This window comes from Juglans microcarpa x Juglans regia, chromosome 6S (genome assembly GCF_004785595.1).
Source record: "Juglans microcarpa x Juglans regia isolate MS1-56 chromosome 6S, Jm3101_v1.0, whole genome shotgun sequence".
NCBI classification, from domain to species: domain Eukaryota; kingdom Viridiplantae; phylum Streptophyta; class Magnoliopsida; order Fagales; family Juglandaceae; genus Juglans; species Juglans microcarpa x Juglans regia.
Genome location: NC_054605.1, coordinates 351,514 through 359,527, shown reverse-complemented (window position 1 = coordinate 359,527; position 8,014 = coordinate 351,514).

The following is an 8,014-nucleotide window of genomic DNA, read 5'->3' as shown; positions in this document are numbered from 1 at the left end:
ATGTTAAAAAGAAAGAGACAATGGCAGTCCTGGATAGGAGGACTCGTTCCAAAGAAATCTTTTAGATAACTATGCAGATTCTCATATGGAATATTAGAGGTATTTGTTCGTCAAAGAGTAAACTTCGGCGCCTTATGAATAAAAATCGGCCGCAGGTGATGGCTTTGTTAGAGCCTTTTTTTTCTTCTAATAAATGTTGGCAATGGGCTAGGTGGCTAAAGCTGCCGAATTTTTTGAATAATGCCGAAGTAGGGGGTAAAGTTTGGTTGTTTTGAGATGATAGTTTGCACTTTGATCTCTCTTCCATGTTAGATCAAGCCTTGTCTAGTTGGTTTGTTAAAGACTGCATGCGTGTGTTGGTTTCTATTGTTTATGAGAGTTGTTTTCAGAGGAAGCGTAGGGAGTTGTGGGAGTATTTGTGTGCTCTCGATGTAGGTGGTTGGCCGTATTTTGTTGGGGGAGATTTTAATATTATTCGGTGTGATTAGGAGAAGGTGGAAGGAATGTTGAGTGCTTCTCAAGCAAAAGAGGAATTTAATACATGTATTCATGATTGTGGGTTGGTTTAGTTGCCATTTGGGAGAAAAAAAAAATTTCTTGGTGTAATGGCAGGCTCGGGGGGAGGAGGATTTGGGCTAAATTAGACAAGATTCTGGTGAACTCTTCGTTTCTCAATGTTCTTCAAGATGCCCGTATGGAGTATCTTCCGCATACTTCTTCGGATCATTGCCCTATATTGATTTCCTTAGATAGGGAGAGAAGGGGTGGGATTTAGCATTTTCGGTTTCAATGCATGTGGGGAACCCATGAAGGTTTTTTACCATAAGTCTGGGAGTGTTGGAATAAGGAGGTGGGGGGATGTGCGATGTTCAAGGTGAGTTCTAAATTAAAATGTTTAAAGAAAATGTTGAGGAAATGGAATATGGATATGTTTGGAAGAGTGGAACTGGAACTAAAAGGGCTTGAATCTCGAATAATGGAACTTGAAGAAATTCGTAGTTCAGATTTTTCCCAGGATCGGGAGAGTGAGCTTCTGATGTGTAAATAACGACATATCTAGTGGCTACACTGAGAGGAGATTTTGAGATGTCAGAAATCAAGAATCAAGTGGTTAACGGAAGGGGATTCGAATTCAGCTTTTTTTCATGCCTCTTTGCATATTAAAAACAAGAACAAAATAATTGAGAGTATGAAGATGCGGGATGGTACTATGTTACGTTCAGCGAAGGAAGTACATGAGGCAGTTGTGGGGTTCTTTGAAGAGTTGCTTTAGAGGAAGTCAAGGCGGCGTTGTGGTCTATTGCTCTGGATAGTAGTCCTAGGCCTGATGGGTTTTCAACAAGTTTTTTTGTCATTGCCTGGGATATTGTCAAACAAGATCTGCTTGAAATGACCAAGGAATTTTTTGAAGGTATTCCTCTCACTACTGTTTTTGGGGATACAAATCTTGTATTGATTTCGAAGGTGGATACACCGGAAGATTTTGGGCAATTTCGACCTATCAATTTGTGTTCTGTGGTCTATAAAATTATGGCTAAAATCATGGTTTTTAGACTGGCACCGATTATTGGAAAAATTTTGTCGGCGGAGCAGGTTGCTTTTGTGCAGGGTCGAGTATTTTTGACAATATGGCTATTGCTCAAGAGTTAGTGAATGGAATGAATCAGAAGACTGGAGGGGGTAACATTATGATGAAAATTGATATTGCAAAAGCATATGACATGGTGAATTGGACCTTTTTATTGGAAGTCTTACATCGATTGGGTTTCTCGGAAAAATGGCGTTCTTTAATCTTTAATTCTATTTCATCTACTAGTTTTTCAGTTATGATGAATGGTAGTTGCAAAGGTTTTTTAAGCCTTCTCGTGGTCTTTGACAAGGTGATCCTCTCTCTCCATATTTGTTCATTTTGTCAGAAGAGTTACTTTCTCGTATGCTTAATAAGGAATTTCAGTCAGGGTGTGTTAAGTACTTTAATTCAAATGGTGGTAGTGGGGTGTCGCACTTGTTATATGCGGATGATTTGTTGATTTTTGTAAATGGTGGTAAGGGATCTATTAGAAATTTGATGAGAGTGATTCACCTGTATGATAGCTTATCGGGACAGTTGGTAAGCCTGAGTAAGTCTTCTATTTTTTTCTCTTCAAGTATTCCTCATAATCGAAGACTAGAATTGAAGCAGATATCGGGGTTTGCTAAAGGCACATGGCCATGTGTGTATTTGGGGATGCCGGTTCATAGGAAGGAAGAAACTACATATGTTTGAACCTTTATTACAGAAAGTGCAAAAAAAACTGGCAGATTGGAAAGGCAAGTTACTCTCCTTCGGTGGTAAACTCATCCTTATTAAGCATGTTCTTAATAGTATGCCCATTCATTTGTTGTCTGTGTTGTCTTTGCCGAAAGGAATTGTTGCTAAACTAACGAAAATGTTTTCCAGTTTCCTTTGGGGATCAAGTGGGGATGTTAATAAAAGAAAATGGGTTTCTTGGAGACATATTTGTTTGCCGGTCGAGGAAGGTGGTTGGGGATTCGTGACCTTTCGGAGGTTCGAAAATATTTGTTTATGAAGTTTGCTTGGAAGCTCCTTATTGGTGGTTCTCTTTGGGCTAATATTTTTCTAAAAAAATATGTCGGAGAGGAGCCGCTAGGCTTGATTGGGTCGGTGCCAAAGGGATCTTGTTTTTGGAAAGAACTTGTACAAGTGTTGCCTTTACTCATTCAAAATTCTCAATGGATAGTTAGGGAGGGTGCCTTCAATTTTTGGTATGATAATTGGCTTGGTGAGGGGCCTATTGTCGACGGTCTTCCGGTTGTGGGAAATCCTAAATTGCTTGTTAAGGAATTATGGAACGAGGCGGGATGGAAATGTGATGAGATTTGGCCATTAGTAAATGGAAATATGTTTCAAAAAATTGTTCAATCAAATGTTCACATTCGGGGGGGAAATGATATGTTGGTGTGGAAGCACACGGTGGATGGGGTTTTTACTACAAAGTCGGCTTGGCAAATTATCCGTTCACACGGCATTATGCGTCCTTGAAAAAAATGGCTTTGGCAAGACCATGAATCGAAGAAGATGTCCTTTTTTTGTTGGAGGGCATGTCAAAAGGCTATGTCTGTTGATACAATCATTCAGCAGCTTGGGATTCCGGTGGTCTCAAAGTGTCATTGTTGTGTCACTAACAGGATTGACGAGCTGAATCATGCGCTTTGTGATGGGGAGGGACCGCGAAAGGTCTGGGATTTTTTTGTTGCACTTTTGGCATTCGACTTCCATAGGTGCGTGTATGCACATATGTGATGAATATATGGTGGTGTCGGGCTTCTTTTTCATCGCAGTTTTGATGGCTTCGTGGCATAATTCTTTTATTAATTTCTTGGCCTCTTTGGAAAGCTCGTTGTGCGGCTCACATGGAACAGTCTAGATATGAGGCTAAGGATATTATTTGGATGGTAAAAGGTATGATTTTGGATATTTCGAGTTCCATGAAAATATTTAAAATTGTGAGCGAACATGATTTGAGAATATTAAGGGAGCTTAACTGCCCCATTGTGCCGATTAGGAAGAAAATTTTGAAACTCAGTTCTTGGTCACCACCGATAAGGGGCTATTCAAAGCTTAATGTTGATGGGAGTTCCATTGGTAATCCTGGGATGGCTGGAGGAGGAGGTGTTGTTCGTGATGCGCAAGGGCAGGCTCTTTGGGGTTTTGCTCGTTCCTATGGTCAGGCCACTAATAATATCGCTGAGAGTAGAGCGGTTCTTGATGGGCTTTATCTTTGTCGGCAGCTGGGGTTGCAAAATATTTTAGTTGAGTCCGACTCGAGTGTGGTGATGGTGATATGAACCCGTAGGAAATAGAATCCCTTAAACTCACAATCAATTTGAAAACTCTCCAAGAAAGCCAAAATCAAGTCAATGGATGGAGAATTTAGACCCGCTGAGGACTCGTTTCATGAACCTAGATTATATTAAAATCTAGACCCGTTGAAGAACTTGTCCCAAGAACCCAGATTACAAAGGAGGAATGCCACAAATGTTATGATTTACCTTTGATAAGTTCAAGAGTTCAATCAAGAACAAGAAGAGTAAACTCAACTCACAAATAAAATTCAATATTGTCTAACATTCAAATGAGGCTATAATGAGTATTTAAACCAAATCTAATTAAAACTCTAGCCAAAATAAAGCCCCTTTTATCCAAAATACCCCTGGATGAACAGTGTCGCGGCTACAACAATGCTACAGTAACCTCTTGAAACCCTAGTTCCTAAAAAGTAACTTTCCAAATAAGCCATTGGCCAAAATACAAGGCCCTCCCGAAAAGCCTAGTTCATTAAAAATAAGATATGTGGGCTAAGCATCTTCAAGTCCACTTATTCTAAACTAATAAAATAAATCATTTAACCAAATTAGAAGTCTCGAATAACAATAGGCCCGATCTCTAAGTCATGTCTTCCACAGTTTGAATCAAGTGGATCAAAACTGGTTCTCCTTCTTTCAAGCCCATCTTGAGTGTTGGGCTCTTGCTAGCTTTATCCTAAGTGGATTGCACCAATCCGTGCATTACTTCCTTGATCTTTTTGGCCTTTGATCTTGTAATTGGCCCATCTAGAACTTGCAAAGGATCTTTAAGAGTAGGCCCATCTTGGTTCTCATCATTCCCCCTCTCCTCAAAAGGATTCGACCTCGAATTTTCACCTACATCAAAAGGAGAAAAATCAGAAACATTAAAAGTAGCAGAAACATTATACTCATCTGGAAGATCCATTTTATATGCATTGTCATTAATTTTCTCAAGAATTAGAAAAGGTCCATCTCCTCGAGGATGCAACTTAGTCTTTCTTTGGGCTGGGAATCTTTCTTTGCGCATGTGAATCTAAACCCAATCTCCTGGTTCAAAGATGACACGCCTTCGCCCTTTATTGGTTTGGGAAGCAACCCTTTCATTCTTTTGGGCAATTTGAAGCCATACCCTCTCATGAAGTGACTTCACTAACTTCGCTTTCTTTTGTCCATCCAAGTTACTCTTGCCATCAATAGGTAAAGGCATCAAATCCAAAGGAGTAAGTGGATTAAATCCATAAACAATTTCAAAAGGAGAATATGAAGTAGTAGTATGCATGATCCTATTATATGCAAACTCTATAAATGACAAACAATCCTCCTAAGTTTTTAAATTCTTCTGAACAACAGTGCGTAAAAGTTGAGTTAAAGTCCTATTAACTACTTCAGTCTGACCAACAGTCTGTGGATGACAAGTAGTAGAAAATAAGAGCTTAGTACCCAATTTCCCCTACAACTCATTCCAAAAGTAGCTAAGGAATTTAACATCCATATCAGAAACAATACTCCTAGGTACACCATGGAGTCGTACTATCTCCCTAAAAAATAAGTCAGCTATGTTTGTGGCATCATTTGTTTTATGGCATGAAATGAAATGTGCCATCTTACTAAATCTATCCACAACCACAAAAAATAGAATCTCTACTCCTTTTTGTCCTAGGTAGTCCCAAAACAAAGTCCATAAATATGTCTACCCATGGCTCACTAGGAACGGGTAAGGGTGTATACAACCCATGTGGCAAAATCTTAGATTTGGCCTTTCTACATGTAATGCACATTCCACAAATACGATTAACATTTCTCTTCATTTTAGGTCAAAAGAAATGTTCATGCAAAATGTCTAAAATTTTCTTGACACCAAAGTGTCCCATTAATCCCCCACCATGTGCCTTACGCACCAATAACTCACGCATATAACAACTTGGCACACAAAGTTTGCTTTCTTTCAACAAATAACCATTATGCTTGTACAACTTATCAAATGCCGCCTTATCACATGCCATATACACATCAGAAAAGTCAGCGTCATCGGCATACATTTCTTTCACATATTCAAACCCAAACATTTTAGTGCTCATAGAAGTAAGAAGTACATACCTCTGGGATAAAGCATCAGCAACAATGTTCTCCTTACCTTGCTTGTAAAGGATGACATAGGGAAAGGTCTCAATGTATTCCATCCATCTAGCATGCCTTTTATTCAACTTACCTTGACCCTTGAGATGCTTCAATGATTCATGATCGGTGTGGATCACAAATTTCCTTGGCCATAGGTAGTGCTGCCAAGTCTCTAATGCACGAACAAGAGCATAAAGCTTTTTGTCATAAGTAGGGTAATTCAGGGATGCCCCACTTAGCTTTTCACTAAAGAAGGCTATGGGCCGCCTATCCTGCATAAAAAAGGCTCCAATCCCTATTCCTGAGGCCTCACATTCAATCTCAAAAGCTTTGTTAAAATCAGGTAATGCTAACATAGGTGCAGAGTCTTTCTTTAATAGTGGCAAAAGCATTCTCTTGATTAGCCCCCCAATAAAACCCAACATTCTTTTTAATTACCTCAGTGAGTGGTGCAGCAATAGTGCTAAAGTCTTTAACAAAACGCCGATGAAAGCTAGCTAAGCCATGAAAGCTTCTTACCTTAGTGATGCTTTTTGGCGTTGGCCACTTCTTGATGGCCTTGACTTTCTCTTCATCCACCTCAATACCTTTTGTACTAACAACATAACCAAGAAAAATAACTTTTTCCATGCAAAAGGCACATTTCTTGAAATCAACATACAACTTTTCACATCTCAACACATCAAACACATATCTCAAATGCTCAATATGTTCATTTAAGTCCTTGATGTACACTAAGATATCATCAAAGTATACAACCACAAACTTGCCTATGAATGCACGTAGGACATGCTTCATTAATCTCATGAAAGTACTGGGCACATTTGTAAGTCCAAATGGCATAACCAACCATTCACAAAACCCATACTTAGTCTTAAAAGCAATTTTCCATTCATCACCATTTTTCATTCTAATTTGATGGTACTCACTTTTAAGATCAATTTTACTGAAAATACATGAGCCATGTAATTCATCAAGCTTATCATCCAATCTAAGAATGGGATGGCGATACTTTACCGTGATATTGTTGACCACCCTGCAATCAACACACATCCTCCACGTCCCATCCTTCTTTGGCACTAGTAGCACTGGTACTGCACAAGGGCTCATGCTCTCCTTCACGTACCCCTTGCTCATCAAATCCTCAACTTGCTTCTGAATCTCCTTTGTCTCTCTGGATTACTCCTATAGGCTGGTCGGTTTGGAATAGCAGCCCCAGGCACAAAATCAATCTGGTGCTCAATGCCTCTAATGGCTGGCAACTCATTTGGCATCTCCTCCGAGAATACATCCTCAAACTCCTGCAACAAAGAAACAGCCAAACTAGGAAGAGACTGGTTAGTTTCATCAAGAGCAAGATAAGACTCTTTATAGACAAGAAAAATCATACGGCGATCTGCGAAGAAAGCCATCTTAACCTCACTCTCTCTTGCATAAAAACTCACTTTTGCCTTTCCTTTTCTCTCTGTAGACTCTCTTTCTTTTTTCTCTCGTTGCTCCACTCTTTTTTCTTTACTCTCAGCCACCTCTCTACTTTTTTTTTGCACTCTTTCTTTTATGCTCATTTTCACTCTCACTCTTTTTTTTTTTGTTGAATCACTTTTTTACTATTTCTTTTTTTATCACTCTCATTTTCACTCTTTCTTTTTTGATCACTCTCATTTTCACTCTTTTTTTTTTGAACAACCTCACTTTTCAATTTCAGTTGGTCCTCATAGACCTAGGTTGGAGTTAAAGGAGAAAGCTTGATTGTTTTGCCCTCCTTTTCAAAGCTGTGCATGTTCTTGAACCCATCATGTGTCACCCTCCTATCATACTACCACGGCCTCCCCAACAAAATATGACCAGCATGCATAGGCACAACATCACAAAGTACCTCATCCTGATACTTCCCAATAGAAAAAGTAACTAACACTTGTTTGTCCACCCTAACCTCCCCACAATCATTCAACCACTGCAATTTATATGGTCTACAGTGTTTTAAGGTTGGTAAATTCAATTTCTCAACCAAAGTAGTGCTAGCCACATTAGCACAACTCCCCCATCA